Raw genomic sequence first — 12,689 nt, 5'->3', positions numbered from 1 at the left:
GCAGTTGCAGTACTCTGGGCTAAAAACACACCATGCATAATTGTCAGACAGAAATAAGTGTTTCTGTAGAAGAATTGGTTAAGAACATGGCTCTCAATTCACCTAAACCCAATGCAGAGCTCAATGAAGGAAGTTTCAATAAAGATAATACACAGGGCTCTTCTCACAAACTGGGCCTTGCCACTGCAAGGAAACCAATCACATGTAATGACCTAGGCAAGTTTTAAGGGAGTTGCTGTGACCCCAGTGGTGGTGCTCCTGAGAATGACCTGGCCCGAGTAGTAATTACAGCACATACTCTGCCAGACGTAAAGGGCTATTAGGCTGGCAACGAGACTGGCCAATGCCAGACAAGCCTCTCAAAGATCAGTATGTCTTGGGTGAGATGTTAGGCTGGTGCTTCTAGCAAGTCTGAAAAAGGTGGGCCAAAACGGTGAAATAAAAGGTTAAGCAGCATGATATGTTTAGTACTGTGGTAATTAAAAGGTATATGTGTGACTGAGGAAAGGGAGTAAAAAAGCAGCCTTTGATGTCAGAGGGTGATGAGCCTGTGCTCTTTGATCCATGGGGAAACTACTTAAAACCTCTCAACAATCTTTGCACAGGCACAGCCGTCAGGTAAATCCCTACTCTGAGTATTTCTAAGCTTTGAGGATTTGTGTTTGCTTCATTTGGGAAAATGAAAGCAACAAAATAAAATAAAAATGCAAGGGAAATTCAAAAAGGCTTTGGAGGATGTTCGATTTGAATACAGCTCTCATAACTTCTCTCTGTTTGGAAACCAGTGCCCTAACCACCTTACTTCTAGCACCAAACTCATACCTTTCTTAGAGGTAGGGTGATGAGGATCAAGGACCAGGCCAGTGCAGAAATGCAGTGTATGCTAGTATTTATTTTCAAGAAGTAGTACAGGGTGACCAAAACAAACGGTGGACTGAAATTGTAAATCAAATAAAAGTAAATGAGTCTTCTTGTATAATGGGTTTCCCTCCCGGTAGGCAAGTAGGCTGGCACAAAGGAATTACTGCACTTTTCATCCCCCTTCTTTCCAGAGTATCTTCATGAGCTCTGATACTCAGGCTTAAACGGTTTCCGAAACCCTTCTCCATGATTCTCAGATTCTTCTTCTTCCTTGATTCTTTATCTCGGATTTAATTGATTATTCCAACTTTCCTATATGGAACTTTCTGGGACTCTTCAACTTGGTCCTCAGTGCTGGGCTTAAGGGGTTTCCTACACCTTTTTTCTCTAGCTGCCTCTAGGTTGTCTCTTCTTGTCGTTCAGCTTAGCCTTAGAAACAATAGGTTTGTCTTCAATGGGTTATAACAGAGGCAGGCTTCATGACAGTCTCCAATCATTCCCTACCTTAGGTCAACACTCCCACCCTGTACTCCTGCTTTTGTTCTTCTCTTCCTTGCCACCACAGCTTATGTTTGATCTACTTCCCACCATGAGTTTGTCTCCTCCAGATCTGTGGTTCACCCCTGTCCCAGGCCAAGCACGTCTTCTTGTATTTTATTGATATTGCCTGCTTTGACCTTGATAGTGGCTGCCTTTGCCTCCCCAGTGTCTCTTCCAGCAACTCATTCTGTCTCAACGCAATCTTCTATGGATGATTCCAACCAACCTCCTCCTTCTGTCTCCACCCAACCATTTCTCTCCTCCCAATCTTTTCTACATAATTTAAACCAACCTCATTCTGTCTCAACTAAATCTCTCCCAGATGACCTAAACATATCTATTCCTGCCTGTTAGAGATCTTTGTGACTATATTTTTGATATTTTGGTGGTATAGTGGTATTTCTGTTAGCTCTTGGTCATATATTGTGGTAAGCTTGTTGGGGTAGTGGTGAGCCTAACTTCAGAACACAGCCTAATAATGATTTTACCAGGGCCACTAACGGTAAGCAAGTACACTCTGAATAATTAACTCATCCCCTCCTGCAGTATCTTATTTACAATACCATTTTATGCAGTTGTGGCTTGCATCACAGAATAAATTCACCATGTAAATGAAATACGAAACATGCATTCAGAGTCTCTCAGAGTAAAAACAATTTACAGTGACTAACTTTCCTTTAATATTTTTACTGCATGTTCTGCATCTCTCTGCATGCCAACCCAATAAAGCTGAGTGCAGAATAAATACACTGAGGCTAAGTCACCTTTTCGAATTGTTATTCTTTATCAGAAGCTAGAAATATGCAAGCTACACAGAATGACACGTGCATCCATGTTGTATTTCAAACATAAGCAAAGTCTTTCCCACAATGGTTTCAAAACATTCTATTTGCGATAATGCCCAGAGTTCTGCCAGCATTGGCCTTTAACTTCGCCAGAAAAATTGGCAGAGCACAGCTTCGGTCACTCTGAGTTTTATCGCAGCAAAACATGAAAAAATATGAACTGTAACGCTCACCTTAGCTCTGCGGGGGCACCAGGAAACCTCTTCCGTGTGGTGTCTGTGTCAGGACCCTCTGGTGGAACTGAACCCCTGAGTGTGATCCTAAAAGGGATACACAATACATTGTTAATGAGAGTGGTGGATAGGACTCCACCCTGTAACTCCCCTGCCCCCCTGGGTTCCAAATGTTCGTGGTCGCCGCTCACCTGATGTATTGGTAAGAGAAGCTCTCCATCCTGCTATTTCTTGAGCAGGGGCACAATAGGTGTAGAGTCAGTTATGTCACTAGCTGTGGTGGTCTATATCCAGCCCAGGCCTGCTGAGGTGTGGATCAGTGTCCTTTCACCTTGCGGCATAGATAATTGTCTGTTAAGGATGGTTTTAAAGTTCAGTTTCACTGTACGCACTGTGCTGTATGCACTTGTGTCTGTCGGGGTGATTATCCCGGGGTCGGCTGAGCCGTCCGTGGACCACCGGGCTGGGAGGCCCCAACTCCTCCCGTGCTTCTGTGAATGAGTATGAGACAGACACAAGGAGCAAGGTGGTTCTGCTGTTTATTATAACAACGGCAGGGATGGGTCTTGGATCATACGCGTCCGTCCAGACTCTCAAACTTAGTGGGGCTCGCAGGCCCTTTTTACAGCAGTATGATGCGCTACTTGCGTCACCTGGGAAAGTTAGCAAAAAACCTATTGCCCCTTCGGATTGGTTCCCCGAGTGGTAGGGTTAGTATAGGATACGTATAGAGAAGAATATTAGTGGTTAAGGATGAGTCAGGTGGTATACTTGGGCTGTCCCTATTATTAGATACTTGAAAATCATTACAAGAAGACCCCTGATGATTGGCTAATGTTAGTGGCGTCAGTGATGAGTCCCCCCGTGTTCTGATTGGTCCTCTCGCGAGCCCCCAAGCCTGGGACCATCGTCGTTCCCAGCTCGCGGTGTACCTGTCACTAGCAACAATGTGTAACTATGTGTTTGTGCAGACAATGTACGGGTCTGCTCACAGGCTTGTGAGCAGGTCATTCCCATCGACGTAGGTGTCCATCTTGCCACTTCGCTGTTGCAACCTGTGTCCCAGACGTGGGACCCAGGCGACTTCTGTCTCATGGTTCTGGCACCTTGTCAGATCGGCTTGGTCACGTGTGGAGGGACCGTAGCTGGAGCGGAATTCTGCACATTTAGAGTTGTATTTCGTTTCTGTGTGCTTGGCTTTTCTTACAGGTGTGACCTTGGCGCCGGCTGGTAGCATACGAGTTGCAACATCATGCCCTTGGCTATGAGCTCTCACTGGGGCTCGTTCTGCGTGATCAGCACTTGTATTCTTGCTCATAAAGTTTTCATGATGAGGATCTTGCTTGCGGCCTACTCGGGCCTAGTTCATGAGTGGTGATGCTTAATCCATGGTACGGAGGTCGCGGTTTGACATGGCGTCATAAGCAATGTTAGGTCTACATGATGGTGTCATCACAGGGCGAGAGGTGGGAGAAGCGTCAGCAAGCGTATACGCGAGCTCTTCAAGTGTCTTGCGTTTCTGCATTACTATAAAAGGGCCTATGTGAAAAATAACAACGATGCACGTCAGTGGGTGTGTCAGTCACCTTCGTCATAGCACTGAATATGTTCTTCGTGTAGGCTGGTGCGTTAGTGACCAGTGTGCATGGTGGCACGTGTGTTCTTGGCAGTTGGATAGGTTGTTGTGGCATCTCTAACGATGTGGGTGCTTGTGGCTGTTGTCTTAGTCGAGTTCATCCATGCCGCAGGTGTCGGCTTGAGTCGGGCAGGCTGGTGGGCATATCCTTATGTTCCTGAAACAGGGTATTCTGTCATCTGGTAGATAGACAAACTCTAGGCCATGGTCGTGATGAAATTGGGGGGAGCTTGTTCTCCCATTCTCCCACTTCAGTCCCCCCTCTGGTCGACTTGTCGACCACAAACATATCATTTTCTTTATCTTCTCTTACTCTCCATACTTTAGTTATTCCACCCAAGTTTTCATAGTGGATGACATGGTCTTCGAATGACCAGTACATATAAACACAGCTCCCTCCTGGTTTGGGGTATACCCATCTTCCAACATAGCTCCTCGGGTTTCTTGGGTTCTCCAATTTTACAGATGGCGGATCCAAGTGGTTGGTAATGATCTGTTTACGCAGTCTCTCTCTTTCCTTTATTATCACGTCGGTGTGCTGGTCATCATCAGTTGGCATCAAGGGGTGCATGCCAACCATTTCGATCATTTCGTCTGTAGTGCGTGCTTTCCTGGCTTTCCAGAACCTTATTACAATCAATACTGCTGCAGCTAATATTATGCATCCAACTATCACCTTCAGTCCATCTGGCAGCCATGATGGCATACATGACCATAACAATGAAAACCAACTAGTATCCTTCTTCACTCCTTTGCTTTCTTCCATCATTTTGGAGTGCATCTGGGCCAGTTGTGATACTGCTTCAGTGAGTGTCCCATTATCTGCATCGTTAGCAGGGATAAATGTGCAACATGATTGTCCTATTTTCGCATATCTGTTTTGTAGTGCTACCATTCTTACCGCTCGCAGCTCCTCTTTCATGGTGTTGAATCCGTTTACTGTTGAATTAATCATCATCATTAGTTCCTATCGGGTGATCTGAAGCCATTTTCCGTTTGCATATGCTTGTAGTCCTGGGTGTATTATTGACGAGAAGAACATTACAGCCCTGCTGAATAATCTGTGTTCTGGTGGGACGGAGGTGAGTGCCGCATCCGATCTTTCCCACAGGTAGTTTGCTGTCAGTGGTTCTCCTTGTCTTTTCATTCTCGGTAGGATGTTATTGTTGTTGTTGTTCTCTCCTTGTGATTGTACAGACATTCTCTTCCTCTTGTTCCCTTTGTCCATCTTGGGGAAATTGGCCATGTTGACATGTTTTTGGGGCACTACTAGTGATGGTATATTGATGTGTACCATGGTGCATATTCCATTCCACAACAGAGGCAAGGTGTGGTATGCCTTATCTCCGCAGGCCCAATAGTAGTCCATTCCAGCACCCCCCTCTAGTAGTTTTAACACGCTTCCGCAGTTGATGTTGTATCCCACCTCCACATCTCCTTTGTGTTAGTAGCATAGCTTGGGTGCAGTCAGCGGTAGTATGCTTATTGGGTCTTCATCCTTCTCCATCCATGTCAGCATGGGTACATATTTACCCCATGTGGTCCAGCATCTGTCGTTGTGTTCCTGTATGGTGGTAACATTTTCTCTTGTTATCATGTTGCTCCCAACCACTCCTATTTCCCATTCATTGTTCGTGTATATCTTCCCTGTTATTGTTATTAGTGGCCTTTCCCAACATCCCTGCACACCAGGAACTTCAGTGGCGTACCAATCATATGGCAGGTATTCTAGCATTACTTTCTTCATTTCTCCTTTATCGGGGCCACTCGTCATGTATCTGAATGTCTCAGCGTCTAAGCTGCTCTTATGGTAGCTCAAATATGACTTGAGGAAGTTGTTTTCGTATGGGTATGTGTCCCTTGTTTCCCACTGCATTCTCACCACCGTTCCTTGGAATCGTCCCCTCGTTTGGAATAGTGCCAGATATACTATACATTGCACTGTCTTTTCCTGTATTTCTGTGGCAACGAATGTCCTTGATGCGCTCATGGCGTATGGGATCAATGAGCACACATAGCAGCTGTCCTCCGTTGTCTGCTTACCAATTTGGGTCATGTGCTGGTACCACATGTTGTTTGAGACGTGTGCTGAATCTGCTATGTAAGTATCGATACCTTTATTGTCAGTATATGTGATGCATTTAACTCTACCTCCCTTACCCTTAGGGTTGCTAGTACCACCTGATATCATACCTGTTGCGGCCGTGGGAGGGGGCATGTTACATGTTAGTTTTGGGTGCAGCCACAAAATTGATAGCATAACTTTTCTTCCATACAGAGGCAGCCAACAGACCAGTGATGACCATCAACCCTATCAGTTTTATTACAAGAGCTAGTCTCACCAGCATTTTGCTCTTAGCTTGCTGCAGTCCGGCAGCTTATTCTTGCGACGTTAAAGGTGCCCGCCTGAAAATCCTCAATGTGCTGGCTATTATTGTTAGTTTTTGTTAATTAAGCTCTCCCTATCAAGTAATCGTTCAGTGCCCAGGCGAAGAGCTGTTACCACGCTAGTCTTAGTGACCTATCTCTTAGAGCCGGTAAGTGCTTGTGAAGGTGGGGAAATGATTGTTCTATGGCCAAGACAAATGCGGTGTAATATACGTGTACCCTTCTTCTTTTTAGGGACTTCGGCCTTCTTATGTGATATACAAATTGGTGTTATAGGGCTTCAGGGGCGTTATCATCCGCGGGCAGCATCTACTTCTGGGCAGAGCACACTGTTAGTTACTTTACTTTCTAAACAATACAATTATATGCAGTGCCTGCATGTGCGAGAGAAAAATAGAGAAAAACATACAAGTGTTTTATGTGTGTGTGTAACATCCAAGTTTGTTATACAATGTCCTTCAATCGGTGGTGGCCTTGGAGGGGAGACTGGGGCTGGATTGGGCAGAAGTTTGTTTACTTTGTGATCTCGTGACCATGGGGTGGGCTATGGGTAAGCGTCCAACGTCTATGGCAGTGGTTGTGTCTGGGGAATCTGGGGGGTGGTCAAGTGTAGTGACACAATTGTCCTCAGCAGTGGTTGATGTATCCTTCCCTGTAGCCGACGCTGTTGATGTTGTTGGTCTTGCAATGGCCCTGTCGTCAACGCTAGGGCGGGTCTGAAATTTGTAGGGCTTTGCGTCATGTAGATGATTCCAGGCGCGTTTATCGTGCAGTTTCACTGCTCTGGGAGCCACTTCCTCTACCAAGTGTGGTCCGGTAAAGCGTGGTCTGTTCCACTTTCTATTGAAGTTGCGGAGAAGCACATGGTCGCCTTCCGCAATAGTGCGTAGTCCTTCCTTTTCCTGTTCCTTGTTGTCTTCTTGTTGAGAACTCTTCGACCCGCCCTGCGTGCACTCGAGCTGTTGAGATACAAAGGCGACACTAGTAATCAAAGAAGACACATATTGGTACATTTCATCACAAAGAACAGTTGCAGTGTTTTCATGGTCAGTAAATGCTCTATGTTGGCGTTAAAGGAAGGCGCATTTGACGTCCTGTCACCACCTCGTGGGGAGTGAGGTGGTGATCAGACCCTGGCCTGTTCCTCAGCTCAAATAGAGCCAGCGGAAGGCAGTACAACCAGCTCTTTTTAGTTGTCTGCTGAATTTTTGCGATCTCCTCTTTCAATAGGCCATTCAGGCGTTCACACAAACCGTTGACCTGCGGGTGGTATGCACATGCAAATTTATGTTTAATACCCAGCAAAGATGTGATGTGTTGAAACATTTCATTAGCAAAGTGTGGGCCGTTTTCCGACCGCAGCACTTCTCAAACATCCCACCTGGGGAAGACCTCTCTCACTAGAAATTTAGCTACTCTAAACGCATCCGCGTGTGAGCAGGGTCCGGCCTCGATCCACCTGGAGAATGGACATACCACTACAATCATTTACCTATGTCCTTGACATACATTGATCATATCGACGTAGTCAATATGAAGGTGTAGGAAGGGTCCCCCGGGCCGGGGTATAGTACCTTTTATCACTTGCAGCGTGTGACCGGCCGTAAACTGTTGGCATGTGAGGCAGTTGCTGATGAAATTAGTGACATGAGAATTTAACTCGGGGCAGAACCAATCCTCCCTAATTCGTGCTGCAATCACTTCCTTTCCTGTATGTGTTGGATGATGTAGCTGGGCCAGGGCGGCGTTCAACAGTGCCAATGGCATGACCACTTTTCCGGTATTATTTTGATGCCACAGTGCGCCTGTTGGGGACATCGTACATCCTCTTTTTACGCACAGTTCCTTTTCTGTCATTGGTGCGGCTGCCTGTAATTCCATTATCTGTGTTGCAGGGAGATGAGTGTACCCTTCCTTCATCATCATCTGTCTTGCCATTGCCCTCCCCCTCCCTCTCTCTGATTCTGGGGGGGTCCATAATTCACCAAAATATGCCGCATGCTTGGCATGTGCGTCTGCTGTTTCATTCTCTTTCGAGATATAGTCATCTCCATTAGTGTGTGCTGGGCATTTAACCAAAGCTATCTCTTGGGGGTCATTAATTACTTCAATCAATTCTGCTAGCAAGAGGGCATGTTGTACTGGGGTGCCATCAGCTCTTCTGAACCCCCATTCTCTGCCATTTTATCAACCCGGAGTGCACTGTTGATGTGACATATGCGTTGTCAGAATATATAGTAACTCTTTTGTCAACACTTGTCTTTAGTGCCAAAATCAGCGCAACCAATTCCACTGCCTGAGCCGAATAATGCTGCGGTAATTGCATGCATTTTACCAGGACATACATAAAATCTTCTGTCATTTTCACTATTGCTGCCCCAGTTCTCCTTATCCCATCACTTTGGTCAATCGTTGACGAACCATCAATGTACAAAATCTCGCCCCCTTTAAGTGCATCCTCCTCCACTCTCCTTGTGCTGGAGTACAACATTTCAATAGTCTGTGTGCAATCGTGATCATAATCACCTTCCTCAACAACTTCCGCTGTGAATCTGGCTGGATTTACGGTACTGCATCTGACAATTAACAATTCGGTTCTAGATAAGATGATCTCATAACCTGACGCCCTCTGTGTGGTCAGTGTGGACTTAAACTTGTTCAAAATTGCAAACAGTGCATGCTCCACAAATAATGTGGTGAGGCACCCCATTGTTATCGATGATGATTTCTCCACCGCAAATGCAGCTGCGGCGAGACCCTGTTCGCAAGGGAAATGTCCTAGCATAACAGGGTCCAACTGACCGCTGTAGAATGCTATTGGCTTGTGTCCCATGCTAGTTTTCTGAGTCAATACTGCTTTCATTACTGCTGAGTCGCAATGTGAAAAGATGAAAAATTGATGTTCGTAATTTGGGGTGGCTAGAACGGGAGCTGTGGATATGGCGTGTTTCAACTCATCAAACGCCACCTTCATTTCTCTTGTCCACCCCAAAGTCTTGTCCCCTTTTTGTGCTTCTCTCAATGCCTCGAGCAGGGGTCCTATGTATGAGCTGTAGTCAAAAACCCATGCTCTACAGTATTTGCAGAAGCCCAGGAACTGCTGCAGTTCCCTCACAGTTTGTGGTTGTGGTGTGTTGGATATGGCTTGTGCTCTTTGTGGTGCAATCTTTCTTCCGTGCTGGGATATTAGTTGACCAATGTATAGTACCTGTTCCTGACAGTACTGTAACTTTTCTTTGTCTACCTTGTACCCCTTTTCAGCCAACACTGTCAGCATTTTCACTGAGCCTTCCCTGCACCTCTCCTCAGTTATGCTGCAAATTATTATATCATCGACATATTGCAGCACTGTACTTTCCAATTCAATTTTCCCCAAATCCATCTGTATTACTCTGTGGAAAATTGAGGGTGACTCGCAGTACCCTTGTGGTAAACTTGTGTGTTTCCATTTTGTGTTCCTGTATGTGAAGCTTGTCAAATCTTGTGAATCTGGGTGCAGAGGTATTGAGAAAAAGGCATTTTTGAGGTCAATTACAGTGAATCGTGAAGCGTCTGCTGGTATTCCACATAGTATTGTGGCTGGGTTTGCTGCTATGGGGTATTCTGCCTCTACAATGTAATTCAAGGGCCTGAGGTCCTGGATGAAACGCCAAGACCCTCCTTTAGCCTTGCACAATGGGTACACAGCTGTGTTACATTCTGACTCTGATGGTACCAATATGCCATTATTTATCAGGGCTGTTATTGTTTCGTGTATGCCCTCATCTGCCTCTTTTGATAGTGGGTATTGCTTCACTCTAGGTAGTATTGCGCCCTTTTTCAGCTTTATTTTGACTCCTCCAATACTCTTTTTGCAGCCCACGTCATAGGGACTGGTGGTCGACAGTGATGCTGGAACCTTAGCCATATCTTCCTCGTAAAATGGTACTGGGGTAGATGCAGGTGTCTCGGGTGCCATAGCCATTTTTAGTGCTACTTGCTTGTATGTTACTCTTAACCAGATGTCTACACTCATCATAAATACCATCTCTCCTTCTCCCGTATTTTCTGAAAAGAGCTCGTCATCAGACACCTGGGTGAGCCTGCATCCCTCAGCCAGGGCTATCACTGCTCTCGATGCTCTCCCTTCCCGGTCTTTGGCATGTACTGCGACGTAATCTGCAGTTGCTATAATGCTCTCGATGCTCACCGAAATCACCTTCCCCTCTGGTTCACTAGCTGGTGTCTCAGGTCTGAACAAATATGCTGCTGGCCTCCTCCAAATCTTTCCTTCTATTCCTGGCATCCATGCAAATGCTATGTCTTTTCCATATTGGAACAGCTCGCCATCCACAGGCTCAGCTCGAGCTACTGTCTGGCCACAGTACGCTTGCAGTATTTGTCGTGCAGTAAGCATGTTTATTCCTGGTGTGGAGCAAATTATGCCATTCTCCGTGAAGGAGATTGTCATATTTAACCGGCTCATTATGTTCCTTCCAAGTATGTTCACTGGCAACTCCCTTGAATACAGGAGTGGGACAGACATGTCATAATCTCCTATAGATAAGGAGATGTTATCAGTAAAGGGAACCAACCCTCTAGCCCCAGAAAATCCTTGGGTGTGCATGGCGTCGCCTGACATTTTAAATCTACCCTCCCTTATAGGTTGCCCCAGTGTCAACAAGGAAGGAGAATTTTTTGTCACCTATCGCTACCTCAATGCGTGGTTCCTCCGCACTATTAGGTGTCATCGACAGGATGGGACACACCACGGACGTCTGTGGGCTGTCCTATTGTGGGTACAGTGACTGACCGCTTCCTGTGTAAGGGTTGTGTCCCAAGATAGTCACCCTCTCTAACTGTGTGTGTTGCAGCGGTGTATCGAAGGGGGTCAATTTATGGTCCTGTATTTGAGTGAGCTGTTGTACTGGTTGTACTTGGTGTTGTTGTGTTATTGCCACCTGCTGCTGTGATGGTGCATATGTCTGCAACTGTTGTTGTGGTGATACCTGCTGCTGCGTGTTGCTCTGTTGTGTTCCCTGCAGTTGCTGGCAACCTTGCTGCTCCCTCACAGGCCCTTGTGGTCCCTGTTCCCCCAGGCTGGTGGGGTGGGTCTCATTCTACACGTACGTGACATGTGTCCTAACATTCCACAAACCCAACATACAGGTGGTTCCCTGGCCTGTCATGGGAAACTCCCGCATTGTGTTGGTACCCTTGTTGCCCATTGGGGTAGTAACTCCGAAATCCTCCCCCTTGCTGTTGTGTAGGTTGGCCATATCCCCTCCCTCTCATCATTCCTCCCCTTCCCCTGGTGTTGTTATAATATCCATTTCTCGGTAGCATGTACCCTCCTCCTGTAGGAGCCGTGTATGGTGGGGGTGGTGGCATCTGATGTGTTATAAATTGTGGTGGTTGTGGTAGTGGTGCTATTTGTAGCTGTGTGGGATCTTGTGCAGCCGCTACTTGCGTGGTGTTTGGTGTCATTGTTGTCGGTGTAGTTATTAGTGCTCCTTCCATTATGTACTTAGTTAGTTTTTTCTGCACTCATTTTGCCTCCTCTGCTTTCCTATCTTCTTCCTTTTGTTTCATCTTTTCCTGCCACATCCTACAATGGTGTACTATTGTTAGTTGTATTTCCGGCCAGGCCTTAGCTTCCATTCCCACTATCTTCTTCAGTTGTCTTTGTACTGCCTCCGGAAGCCCTTGTACTAGTATTTGGTAAAAAATTGCTGGTGTCTTGTCCCATTGCTCTCTAGTTTCCATGCACCACTTATCCTGAATCTCCTGTATATAATCAACAGGATCTTCATTCTCACGCATCTTGCGTGACGTAATTGCTCCTATATCTGATTTGTCTGGTTACTGCACCCTCAGGGCTTGCCATAATGCATGCCTGCAGTTCGCAAATGGCGCCCTGTCATGTGATGTGTTTGTTATTGTAACTCCGGGGAATCCTGCCCTCTTCCAAATGTCGTCTGCCGCGTCCCCCAATATCGATATTAATAGACCCTTCACGTCTCCCACTGCTAGTTCCTGTCCTGCGGTGTGTTTTTCCATCTCGTAAATCCATTTCCCGCTCCTCCGCTTAGTGATGGGAGCCTGCACTTTATATTCTCCTTATCAGCATGCTTCCAAGGGACGTATTGTGGTCTAACCCCTCCCCTCTCCAGTAGTGGCATTAAACTGTACCCCATCTGTCCCCCTAGTTGTTGCGGGGTGGAATCCGTGTACTCCTCCTCCTCTGTGTCAACTAAATCTTCTGTG

The sequence above is a fragment of the Ambystoma mexicanum genome, chromosome 1p, assembly GCF_040938575.1.
Source record: "Ambystoma mexicanum isolate Mex_15411 chromosome 1p, UKY_AmexF1_1, whole genome shotgun sequence".
NCBI lineage: Eukaryota > Metazoa > Chordata > Amphibia > Caudata > Ambystomatidae > Ambystoma > Ambystoma mexicanum.
Note: the sequence above shows the minus strand (reverse complement) of the source record.